Genomic DNA, 13,582 nt, shown 5'->3' on the forward strand with positions numbered 1-13,582 from the left:
TATCTCCTTCCCAGATTGGTCTCCTGAGCTTTGGGTTAGACTATCCAAATCCTTCTGCAGACTCACTTGGATGCCATAGAGTTCACCTCAGATTCAAGAACAATGTGGACTTTTATCATCTCTCCTCCCCAGACATATTCCTTCCTCTCCTTTATTCCCTGTCTAGGTTAATGGTACCACCAATCATTAGCTGTCCAAGCCAGGGATTAACCTTAACTCCTGCCTTCCTTACCCTCTACTTCTAAATCATAAATCTCGTTGCTTCTCTTTCCCAGGTAAGTGAAAGATGCTTTTTACACTGGTCTCTCCAGCTTGAAGTCTTGCCTCTCTTATTCTTTTTGTGACTTTTCTAATAGACAAATTTGATCATTCTACTCCACTGTGTAAATTACTTCAGTGGCATCTCTTTGCCTTCAGAATAAGGCCTATATACCTTTTCATGTCATTCAAAATTTACTGAATGACCCCTGCCAATCTCTAGAGAAGTACCATCCAATAGAACTTTCTATGATGATGGAACATTTTAGGACTGCACTGTCCAACACAGTAGCCACAAATGACTATTGCACTCTTTAGGTACCGGTAATGCAATTAAGAGGCTGCATTGCCAATTTTATTTGCTTTTAATTAATTTGCAATTAAATTTAAATAACCATATGTGACTACTGGCTACCATATGGGATGACATGGCTCCAGAGCTTCCTTCCCCTACACTACTCTTTGTGGTCCCCTGGAATCTCTATGCTTTAGTGACTCTTCACAGCTTACCATTTAATCAAGACATGCTCTCTTGCCTGACCAGTGGTGGTGCAGTAGATGGGGCATCTACCTAGAATGCAGTCCCAGGTGTGAAACTCTGAAGTTGCTGGTTTGAGCCCAAGGTCACTGACTTGAGCAAGGGATCACTGGCTTGGCTTGAGCGCCCCAGTTAAGGCGTGTATGAGAAAGCAATCAATGAACAACTAAAGTGAAGCAACTACAGGTTGATGCTTCTCACTCTCTTTTTCCTCTCTCTCTCTCTCTCTCTCTCTCTCTCTTTCTCTCTTTCCTGTCTCTCCCTTCACCCACCCCATCTCAATAAATAAATAAATAAATAAATAAATAAATAAATAAAGACATGACTTCTTTCTTGAATAACCCTTACCTAAACTTCATGAAAGAATTTTAATCTTATTTTCCTGTGAAGTCTTTTCTCATCCCCCATGCTGAGCAATGTGGCTTCTATAGAAGCCTCTGTTATCCCCATTATAGCACTGGTCATCCTCTGTGGTAATTGTCAGTCTGCTCATCTATAAACCATGAGCTCCTTGGGATCAGGGACCGTGGGGCACTGGTCATTGTGTTTCTAGCACAGTGCCTGGCACTTATAGACATTCAAAATATCAGCGAATGGTTGTTTTATCCTGGAGCTATGGCTCTTGCACAAACTATATTAGATCAGTCTTAGTTAAGAGCAAGCAGTCTCATAGATGAGGTTAAAGACCAAAAAGGGTTAAATGTGCCATGGCCTTCATTGCGTTTCCACAAAATGCCAATTTACTAAACTGATAAAAGGAATTTCTTCCCTAACAATCTAGTTAGGGAAGCTAGCAACTGAAGATAATCTACACTTTCTGGGAAACTTAGTGCAAGAAGCCAAGCCTTTCTGGTATCTGTTTTGCCATTTTTTAAATTTAAATGTCCCTAAAAGTGTAGGTAAGACAATCACAGGACAAGCAGAGGGGACTTAGGATACCATACCCACTGAGCATCATAGTAAAGTAAAACTGTAATATTTTTTCATTTCTCTCTCATTTTTTAAAAAAGGCAATGCCATTCCCCTGGCATAGATACCTAATAAGACACTAACTAAATAATCACCATGATACACTCTGAGCTTCATGAAAAATGATACAAAATAAATGAAGTAAATTGTTAATAAATGAGTTAATTCATAATCTGAGTTGGTTTTGACTATTTAAATGCCATATTGGTACAGACATTGGTCTTGTTTTGCTTAAAATTACTGAAAAATAGCAGTGATTACTAACTGCTTCCGCATCTTGCTATTACTCAGCACATTCAAAATCACATTTTGATATGTTTATGAAATGAATTGTTTTGCTCTTTTTGACCATTCATTTTGAAAAACAGAATCAACTACCCCGGCAAGCACTAATTCAACCTATGACTAATCACTGTAATTAGCTCAGTCTATATTAAGAAAACACTTCCATTATGGTATTCATTTAGTCATTCAAAAGATTTCAAGTTCCACTTCCGGCTCAGAAGTAGGATATTATGTTAGATGGTCACCAACTGGCGTCTGATTCCCTCTAGAACAGCACTGTCTGATAGAGCTTTCTGTCATCATAGAAGTGTCTTCTCTCTGTTCTGTCAAGAAGGGGACATAAAATGTATAGGAAATGGTCCCTGCTTCTGGGAACTTCAGTCTCCATAGGTAAGTTGTTACCACAACAATTAAAACTACAACAACTCAAAAATTTGTTTAAATCACTTTGGGAATGTGAGATACCCCCTTTAATTTCAGCAAAGTAATCATAAATAAGGATAACAATACCTTTCCTTGCTAGCTGTCACGGTCATTGTGAGAGTCAGGTGGGACAATGTATTTCAGTCGCTGAACGAATGTGGCTGTGCCTCCTGTGTGCCTATGATGCACTTTCAATGAGTCAAATTCATTGGGTTTGGAGGATACTGATAAAGTCCCTGTCCTCGCGGTGGAAGTGCCTTGTTGAGGTTACTGTTGTCTTGTGTCTTCATCCAAATATGGTCCCTCCCAAGTCGTGGAGGCAATGGTTCTGGGGGTACCTGAATGAGCAACACAGTTCAGGGATTCAGAGTACCCATGTTGCCACCCCAACTGCCCTTCTGAAAAGTATAACTTTGGCTAATTACTAACTTCTCTGCCCCTTGATTGCATCATAAGTAAAATGAGGATATTCATACCTGTCATTTGAGGTTGTTTGTATATTAAATAAAATCACGTGTAGAAGAGCTTAACTCATTTCCAGACAATCTAGAAGTATTTCCTCTATCTGTTTACCTTCCTCCAAGTCCTTATCCAGAGCACTAATCTACAGCACCATGCTCAGCAAAGACACAGAGCCTGGTGCAGAGCAGAGAATTTCACCCAAAATAAACCAGAGAGACAAAAGAACCTGGCATGAGAAACGCTTGGCAAAAATGAAAAGGGTGCCCGGTTTCCATCCGCCCGGTTCCCCTCCACATTTTGCACCCAGGCACTCTGGCCCAGCCAGTGGAACTAATTGCCTGACAAAAAAAAACAAACAGACTGGTGACTCGGGCTCTGAAATTAAAATCACTTCAAACACGTTCTAATTGCTTCACAAACAAATTACAAGCAAATCGGTTTTGCTCATCTAGGCTTTGCACACCTGTTCATGTTCTGCATGTGCTTTGTCAAGATGCACCGGAGGACGAACGATTTGGAGAAGGACAATGCAAGCAATTCAAGTGAACAGTATAACCGGCCAACCATGGGAATGTTTCTGATATTTAAGTACCAGTCCTTTTTCTTACCCATAAACCCTTGTCACAAATACAAACAAGATCTTGTACAAGACATGCTGGTTTATCTGGCAGGCTAGAACAGAAGTCTTTATTAATTCTAATTCTTTTTATTTCTCCCCCACCCCCCGCCCCATACCCCTGTAGCAACTAAGGTGAAGTCAGAAGAATATAGGAAGTGATGGTGTGGTGCTAGTATCAAGAAACCAAGGACAGAAAGAGCAGAAGCCCTGTGTTTTAAAGCTCCAATAAGCCAGTGTGCCCCCACATGAATGCCACAAAAGCAAAGACTACTTGTCATTGTTTGCTGGAGACAGGAACACTAGATCCTTTGGAGGCTATGTGAACCTTAAGAGCAAGAATTTTAACCTGGATTCCAGGAATGGGCTTCAGCGGTTGTTCCCAACTTTCCTGATCGAGTTTTCAAAATAGTGTTAACTTAGCTACTTTATTCCAGGAAAATAAATTCAGAGAATTCAGAGGTTCTAAGACCATACTGTCCGATACATGAGTCACTAGCTCCTGAAGCTGTTGGAATACAGTGAGTCCAAATTGAGATGTGCTGTGTGAAGTGCACCAGATTTTGAGGACTTATCACGAAAAAAGAAAAAGAATCTAGGTTAGTTCATTAATAGCTTTATATTTATTATATATTCAAATGGGAATAGTTTGGATATGCTGAGTTAAATAAAAATATTATCAAATTCATTTCACCTGTTTCTTTTTACTTTTTAAATGTAGCTATTAGAAATTTAAAATTTTTTCAAATTTCCATCTGTGGTTCACATTATAGATTGCCCAGCAATCTAGTTTTAAAGCTCTGCTTGAGATTAACCAAGCACAGGCACACATGATGTAATTGCCACGCATGTTAAAATTTAAGAACCACTAGACTAATGACTACTGGACTATGAATAGAAAATGTATTCATTGATATCATAAACTGAACTGTCATGTGGACCAAAACTCACATTAGTAAGGCTAGTGCAATCTTTCTCTACAAGGCAAATCTGGACTCCTGTAACTAGTCACCAGTTACAGAATGGACTAAACCTCAGTGGTGATTTGAAATCAAGTTAAAATGTCTCCAGAAGTGGCTCTCCCCATTCATATCTAGTGTGGTCTGTAATAAACAAGTGGGACTGGATGCTACACAGTGTTTGAGGACAACTGACTTGAAATCTGGCTGCACATCATTGACTCCTGGACCCAACTGTGACCAGTTTAAACTGCACATACCATATGCTGGAGAAACATTAAAATGGGACATCATTTTCAGTGCCCAATACAGAGCTGGCCTTGATTTTATCTTTGGACAAGGTGCTGAATTCCTGCCAGACCCCTCAGCTCTGCGTAACTTTGCCTCCTGGCATCTTGACTGTGTCCCCTTTCTTGAGGTGAAGGAATTTATGCAACAATATCACCAATTTCAATGCAGCTGTCTCCACGAGAGCTTCCTTCTTATGGCTAAATACCAGACATCACTACAAGAGCCGCAATATAGAGAGAACATGGAAATTTATGCGGGAGGGGAAAAAATGGACTGTTGAATTTTCAGCTCCTTTCCTTTTGAAGTTGCTGGTAGATTTCAGTAATATTCCCACATACCTTCTCAAGGATGTAAACAAGGACCCTGGAGAAGATGCGGCCCTCCTTTCTGTCAGTTTTGAGGACATCAAAGCCACTCAAATGTACCCCAAGCTGTACTTGTCACCCCTAATTGAAGGTGCACTTGGAGGGTCTTCAGCTTTTCATAATCCAGCTTTTCCAGGAGGAAGATGTCTTACTGACTGCGCTTCTCAAGTATGCCACCTGCTTGTCAGCGAGGTGCAGTACGTGACTCAAGGATAGCACAAAAGAGAGTGCATTGCTGCTTTCCTCAGACCCTTTGGCACCCATGTCGTGGAATATGATGCAGAAGGTTTTACAAAACTCACTTCGCTGCTGATACGGAGAGAGTTCTGTTTTCTTGTACACATTGACCTGCGCCTGTTCTTCCTCAAGACCAGTTGGCTCTCCATGTCAGTCCATCTATCACTTTACCAAGAGTGGACAGCTTTATTCCCAGGCCCCTCAAAATTATCCACACAGCCCCAGATGGGATGGAAATAAAATGGCCAAAAGAGCACAGGCTTATTTCCAAACCTTTGTCTCTCAATTTTGGGAGGCAGCGCTTGCCAATGGAAAGCTCTAGGAAACACCAGTCTTGACAGCTGGCCAGCCAGCCTGCTCGGTCCACATGTGTGTCAGCACATATGGCCGCTTCCTGGAAGACACGTGGAATGTTTTCATGGCAAGGTGTTGTTCACACAGCAGCTTTGCAAGCCCCATCTGAAACCCAAACTTGAGAGGGCTGGTCATCCCCTGTCCTCAAGCCCCCTACCTCTGGTGGCTCACTCTCTGCTTTCTTCGGTATAGTTCTTAGTTGGAAGAAATAATGTCACAAAAATCATGACAATATTTTTCCAGGGAAAGTAAGACATCATAAATGCACACATCCTTATTCTTTGTCTCTAAGACCTCTTTTGAGTTTTAAGATTAAACCCTCCTTTGCTTAAAAAAGAAAAAAATAGGCCCCGGCCGGTTGGCTTAGCAGTAGAGCGTCGGCCTGGCGTGCGGGGGACCCGGGTTTAATTCCTGGCCAGGGCACACAGGAGAGGCGCCCATCTGCTTCTCCACCCCTCCCCCTCTCCTTTCTCTCCGTCTCTCTCTTCCCCTCCCCCAGCGAGGCTCCATTGGAGCAAAGATGGCCCGGGCGCTGGGGATGGCTCCTTGGCCTCTGCCCCAGGCACTAGAGTGGCTCTGGTCGCGACAGTGACGCCCCGGAGGAGCAGAGCATCGCCCCCTGGTGGGTAGAGCGTCGCCCCCTGGTGGGCGTGCCGGGTGGATCCCGGTCGGGCACATGCGGGAGTCTGTCTGACTGCCTCTCCGTTTCCAGTTTCGGAAAAATGAAAAAAAAAAGGAAAAGGAAAAAATAAAGGGGCAAATATGAGCATTAATGAAAAGGTTGCTTGGTGAGCCTGAAATCAAAGCCAGGAGAGTCAGATGTGTGATTCAAGCTCTTCCCTTCTGTTGTTGATTTTCATTTCAACTCCCCCTCCCTTGTGAAGATAAGCTCATCTTGCTGCACTAGAGCAGGTGGTAAATAAAGGACTCTGAAGAACTGGCTGATACCACCTCCCATCCCAAGCCATTTACACAGTCCCCTGGCAGAATATCTTCTACCAAATCCCAATTTGAGAGTCCTTTCGGTTAGTGATATTAGCAAGTAGACATCATAGATTTGCTAACACTTCATTTCTAGACACCCATTATGACCAAAATAGTCAATACAGGTACACATGGCACCCAGGAGTGTCCAGCAGATAAACCTTTTTTCTTATTCTTTGCTACACAAATTACTACTTACTCTTCTTCTCTTAGGGGAAAAAGCTAACAAGTCCAGAGTTAATCCTTCCCCGATTACTTCCCTTACATACGGATTTTCTTCTTATAATATAATTAGGATGTCCTTGGCTTAAAGCCAATGTTTTTCAACCACTGGTCCATGGACCAGTCTGCCAGAAATTTGTGCTGGTTCACAAAACCCTGATATTGTATGAAGATTATAGACCCAGGGATCTTAGTCGAATTTGCTTATGCTCAGGGTGATTTCTGCCTTAGAGTTTCCTAAAATAATTCTCCTATTTTACCATCCCCCAAGTGTATAAAGATTGAACACTACTGACTTCAACTTCTCTTAAAGTCCCAAGAAGGTAGAAACAAGGCACTTTCCATCTTTTATATCTTATTGGTTATTTGATGAATCTAGACACATTCAGCAAAATGTCCATATTGTTATATATTTTTTATTTGCTGTAACTCATCTTAATGTCAAAATATTTCCAGTTTTTCATCTTCTTTCATACAGTCTTCTATGAAACCCAAGTTTGACTTGTAATTTTTAACTTTACTTATATTTTTATCTGTAATAATTTTACTTTTGTCAGCTAACACTGGTTTAATTTCTCCTTTTACACACAACTTTCCCCTTTCCTTTAATAAGCCCTGCACAGAACCCTGTATGCCTCATCAGCACTGTTTAATTTCTCCTCTTACACACAACTTTCCCCTTTCCTTTAATAAGCCTGCACAGAACCCTGTATGCCTCATCAGCACTGAACAGACAGGGCAATATTTTCTGTTTTGTGTGGGCCAACTACTTCTGATTGATAAGGTTTTTTTCCCTTGAAAATGTTAATATTGTCTATTATATTTGAGCTATACTCTAAAGCGCTTCCTACCCTTGACCTTGAAAGAGTACTATTTTCAAAATACCATGGCTAAGACCAAATCTCGAAAACTTTTATCATTTAATTCTCAGTTTTCCAAGAGCTTCTCTGGCACACCTACATCTCTTTTTTGTCCCTATCCTCTCTCTTTACATCTACAGTAATGTAAAAGTCCACATTCAGCCCTGACTGGTGAGTTCAGTGGTAGAGCATCAGCCTGGTGTGTAAATGTCCTAGATTTGATATCTGCTCAGGGCACACAGGAGAAGTGACCATCTGCTTCTCCATCCTTCCCCTTCCCCATTCTCTCTCTCTCTCTTCCCCCCCACCCCAGCTATGGCTTGATTGGTTCCAGTGAGTTGGTCCTGGGCACTGAGGATGGCTCAGCGGAGCCTCCACCTTGGGCACTAAAAATATTTCAGTTGCCGAACAACGGCCCAAGATGGGCAGAGTATCCCCACATAGGGGGCTTGCTGGGTGGATCCCTGTCAGGGCACGTGTGAGAGTCTGTCTCTCTGTCTCCCCTCCTCTCACTTAAAAAAGTCCTCAATCATAATGTTGATCTTTTGGTTCTACATGTTCTAAAGTGTTCTCCAGATTTCTGTCTATAAAATTAGAAAACAAACAAACAAACATACAGTTCCTTATGTGTAGATTGCACCTTCTCCAGGGAAGTGAAAAGAAACAACAATTAACTTCACACTTGTTAAATACATACTAAAATGTTGGAGCGTGAAAATGAGGAGCCCTGAACTTCAGCTGCATTAACATCGTAGGAAATCTACTTTTATATCTCAGAAAGAAATGACAAGATTGTAACGGTGGCCTGCCCAAGATTGCACATTAGCTTGTGGTAGATCACTGGCCTAAACCACACTAACTGCTGGTTCACTGATTTCTTTCACTAGAGTAAACTTTCCACCTCATGAGGGCATTAGTTTTCACAAAAGTAGCAGCATTTGTTTTCTCTTCTCAAGTTAGTGAATCACATTTGCCATTGAATTTCAAGGCCACAGCCTATAAAAAAAAGGCAATTGATAAGCAGATATTTTTAGTTTTTCTCCCCCTCTAACAAGTGTCTCTCCATTGTCCTTGTTCTTATTTGGATGAGAAAGGAGAACAAGACTCTGCTATTACAGACAACTCAGGGGAGTGTGGTGCCCAGCAGAGCACCATGGAAATAAAGCACCGTTTTCTTAAAACAGCACACCACTTACAACATTCAAATCTAGAAGAGTTGAAAATTAAGCTAGAACCCAGAGCGTCATTGTAAAGTACTCACATGCACAGTAGTGAATTTTAAAACCTGGCAGTTTGTGAAATGCATTTTTTCTTCAATGTAAATGTCCTGCCTCATGAAATATTCTAATTTAATGCTACTGTTGACTATCTTTTAACCCAGGTGCATGCTTAACTGAGGGATCAATTGGTCAAATAATAGCTGACTAGCTAAAAAGTTACTCTGAGGCCTGGCAGATGGAAAATGAGCGGTTGCATTCTTCCCTCTGTGTGTTAAGTGCAACACAAATTATTCATGAGACTGCTGGGAGATACTGTGCATTCATAACTCATAAAGATGGCTCAATGTTAGTTGCTCATACCCATGAAATCGGACTCACTGCAGTTGATGGCGGAGCTGGAGAGAATCAAGAGGACTTGACATCAGAAGCAGTGTGATTCAATCAGCATCGTCCAGCTCTGTGGCTATGTTTACTCTGGCACATGCTGTTTCTTTTTCCACTGTAGCCCTGCCGCTATGCTCTTTACTGCAAAAGGAGGGGTGGTTAAAACCAAAAGCAAAATGGTCTTACTTTCAGGCAGTGAAGCACTTACACAATCCTAGAGAGCATTCAGCCAGTCTTTGCTTCTGGTCCAGTGAAAAATTCCTAACCATGTCAAGGCCACGGGTGACATCTCTAGGCTGTTCAGTGTGTCTACAAGTGTTCTCTCCTTGGCATTAGAATTTGGTCTAGTCTCTTGAGCAGAACCTCCCAGTTAACCTCCCATCAAAAGATTCCCCTTAGTCCCTCCTCCTTCTATCTCTCCCACCACCCCCATGTCCTCAGTCCTTTTCACCCCTAACCTTTTCCCTCCTCAAGGTCCTGACTTTCCTGGGTCTTACTTTCATTGTGAGTTATAGGTTATGTTGCATGCCTGAATAGATAGAATGGGCAGGGCTCGATTGACAGCTACATTGTAGTAAAGGAGAGGAGAGTCGACCTCAGGTAAAGGATCTGAGAGTCAACTAGCGCTTTTCAGTTATAACGATTAGACCCCAGCCACCTCATCTTCTGCAATGTGTCTTGTTAAGAATATCTTCCTCCTTTCTAGCACTGCATTATATCCTAAGGGTTCACTCATCTCCATGGCCTTTGTAAGTCTCCATTTGGGGACAAACAGAAGAGATAAAAATATATCTCCCTCTTCTTCCCTCCTCTTCCTTTCTTCTCCTTCCCCTCCTTTTTCCTTCTCTCTATCACTCTCTCTCTATCTCTCTTCTTGAAACCTCAGTTCCATCTTTAAGACTTTCCAACTTCATAGTCCTTCTACCTTAATCACACACCCTCCATAGCTCTTCCCACACATACTCTCCAGATTTCTGTCTTATAAATGGGGGGAAATCAGGCAGTTCTTTATGGGTATATTGCACCTTTTTATGGGAGATAAGAACTACTTCATGCTTGTTAAATACGTACTAAAATATTAGAGCATGCCAGTGAGGGGCCCTGAACTTCAGATTCATTAGCATCATAGAAAATCTACCAGTACACCTCAGAAAAACAAGCAAACAAACAAAAACGTGGATGCAAACAGTTGCTGCTTCTTTTGAAAGGAACATGGAACTTTGACAATTTTAAGAAAACATATTTTCTTATATCTGGGGGAAGGCAGAAGCAAGGGCAGCCACTGTAACAATTTGAAAAGTATACATAATTTTCAAGCCAGGAGGGAGAGAATAAAGAAAACTCAATTGATTCCATCTGTTTAGGTGGTAAAGCAGAATGAGTCAGCATAGATCGTTCACTGATTCATACATTTGCTCACACAGTAGATTTTTACTAATATCAGTTAGATGCCAGACACTATGTCCCTGTTTACATTCATAGCAGAATATCAGCAGTACCTGTCTCCCAAATCCAGGAAAATTTAGAAATAATTTTCTCCTAATTTCTAAGTCTCTCCATCTATTTTGCAGTCTATGAAGTGAACACTATTTTTAATAGTTGACCTATTCTATAAGAACACAGGCTATTCTGGCTCTCTCCTTCCCCAAACTCTCATTTGTACCGAGATTTGGCTGCACAAAATAAAAACGAGCCACAGGACCCACGCTCAATAGCTGCCAGGAGGCAATATATTTCTGCAACTCAAGCATAACTTGCCAGGCATGTCTCTCAGGAATCACTGATGGCTTCTCCTTCTCCTTCTCCTTCTCTTTCTCCTTCTCCTTCTCCTTCTCCTTCTCCTTCTCCTTCTCCTTCTCCTTCTCCTTCTCCTTCTCCTTCTCCTTCTCCTTCTCCTTCTCCTTCTCCTTCTCCTTCTCCTTCTCCTTCTCCTTCTCCTTCTCCTTTCTTCTTCTTCTTCTTCTTCTTCTTCTTCTTCTAATTCTTTTTTTTTTTTTTTTTTTTTTTTCCATTTTTCTGAAGCTGGAAACGGGGAGAGACAGTCAGACAGACTCCCGCATGCGCCCGACCGGGATCCACCCGGCACGCCCACCATGGGGCGACGCTCTGCCCACCAGGGGGCGATGCTCTGCCCATCCTGGGCATCGCCATATTGCGACCAGAGCCACTCTAGCGCCTGGGGCAGAGGCCACAGAGCCATCCCCAGCGCCCGGGCCATCTTTGCTCCAATGGAGCCTTGGCTGCGGGAGGGGAAGAGAGAGACAGAGAGGAAAGTGCGGCGGAGGGGTGGAGAAGCAAATGGGCGCTTCTCCTGTGTGCCCTGGCCGGGAATCGAACCCGGGTCCTCCGCACGCTAGGCCATTCTTCTTCTTCTTCTTCTTCTTCTTCTTCTTCTCCTCCTCCTCCTCCTCCTCCTCCTCCTCCTCCTCCTCCTCTTTTTTCTTCTCCTTCTCCTTCTCCTTCTTCTTCTTTTCTTTTAGGAGGAGAGTTTTAAATATCAAAATTCAGACAATGGAAACTGAGACAGAAATAGAATATTGTTGACTGAAGTGTTTTTTTTCCATTTCCCAAACCAATATAACATGAAAAAATCACAGAATTTTTAACCTGGAAAGAACACAAGTTTGTCTTCTCTAACGTCATTTTAGAGACGCAAGAAGTAAGGCCCAGCAGGGTTTGCACAAGATTAACAGAGCACTTAGCAGAGGCCAGCCCGATAACCAGTCTCTATTTATCCATGAAGAAAGCAAAGAATTCCCACTTAAAGAGCCCCCCGCAAAGTATATTCACTCAGCCTTTTAACTACGTATTGAGCACCTACTATTTTCTGCTCATTGTTCTAGATGCTAAGCCAGTGAATGACCTGAGCTCTACTCTCTCTCTAGGAGTCTGAAATGTATGATGAAAGACACGGCCGGTCGGCCGTGTTCCCACAAAGCAATATTGCTCATTTGAGTTTCACATTTGCTTTCATTGTTTGCTTTGAGATGCCAAGAGAAGTGATTCATGGGACATGTAAACAACTTCACTGCTCAGGGTTTTTCAAGGACACCACAGGAAGTCAGCTCTGTACTTTGGGAGGGGCCAGGTGATCCCACAGAATCCCAAGAAAATGCTGGCCTAACCTGAGGAACAGCAAACCCTCCTCCTTCCTCAGGCCCCAGGCCAATCCCACATGCAGTACTAAAAACTATACTTGCCCTGGCCGGTTGGCTCAGCGGTAGAGCGTCGGCCTAGCGTGCGGAGGACCCGGGTTCGATTCCCGGCCAGGGCACACAGGAGAAGCGCCCATTTGCTTCTCCACCCCTCCGCCGCGCTTTCCTCTCTGTCTCTCTCTTCCCCTCCGGCAGCCAAGGCTCCATTGGAGCAAAGATGGCCCGGGCGCTGGGGATGGCTCTGTGGCCTCTGCCTCAGGCGCTAGAGTGGCTCTGGTCGCAATATGGCGACCCCCAGGATGGGCAGAGCATCGCCCCCTGGTGGGCAGAGCGTCGCCCCTGGTGGGCGTGCCAGGTGGATCCCGGTCGGGCGCATGCGGGAGTCTGTCTGACTGTCTCTCCCCGTTTCCAGCTTGAGAAAAATAAAGAAAAAAAAAAACTATACTTAAAGGCAGGGGTCCCCAAACTTTTTACACAGGGGGCCAGTTCACTGTCCCTCAGACCATTGGAGGGCCAGACTATAAAAAAAACTATGAACAAATCCCTATGCACACTGCACAGATCTTATTTTAAAGTAAAAAAAAAAACAAAATGGGAACAAATACAATATTTAAAATAAAGAACAAGTAAATTTAAATCAACCAACTGACCAGTATTTCAATGGGAACTATGCTCCTCTCACTGACCACCAATGAAAGAGGTGCCCCTTCTGGAAGTGCAGCGGGGGCTGGATAAATGGCCTGAGGGGGCCGCATGTGGCCCGCAGGCCATAGTTTGGGGAACCCTGCTTAAAGGGAAACCTAGAGACCCAGGCGGTAGGCCTTTTCTTTACACCCAAAACATTGGTTTTTCCCATCTATGAACTCTCCCACGGGCTTTTAAAAGAATGAAAAAAGATAATAAAAGAGAAAGCAGAGGCTGGGTGATTTTTGTTTTGTTTTGTTTTATAAGGAAAAATCAATCATCTCACCGCTCTGGGCCTTGTTTCCCTCACCAGTAA

The 13,582-nt window shown here is 43.0% G+C and overlaps 1 pseudogene; it reads left to right on the forward strand.

Annotated features, from left to right (window-relative positions):
• The first annotated feature begins 3,428 nt into the window (after positions 1-3,428).
• LOC136377048 (BRISC and BRCA1-A complex member 2-like) lies at positions 3,429-5,725 on the forward strand (annotated as a pseudogene).
• The last annotated feature ends 7,857 nt before the right edge of the window (positions 5,726-13,582 follow it).

This window comes from Saccopteryx leptura, chromosome 6 (genome assembly GCF_036850995.1).
Source record: "Saccopteryx leptura isolate mSacLep1 chromosome 6, mSacLep1_pri_phased_curated, whole genome shotgun sequence".
Lineage (NCBI taxonomy): Eukaryota > Metazoa > Chordata > Mammalia > Chiroptera > Emballonuridae > Saccopteryx > Saccopteryx leptura.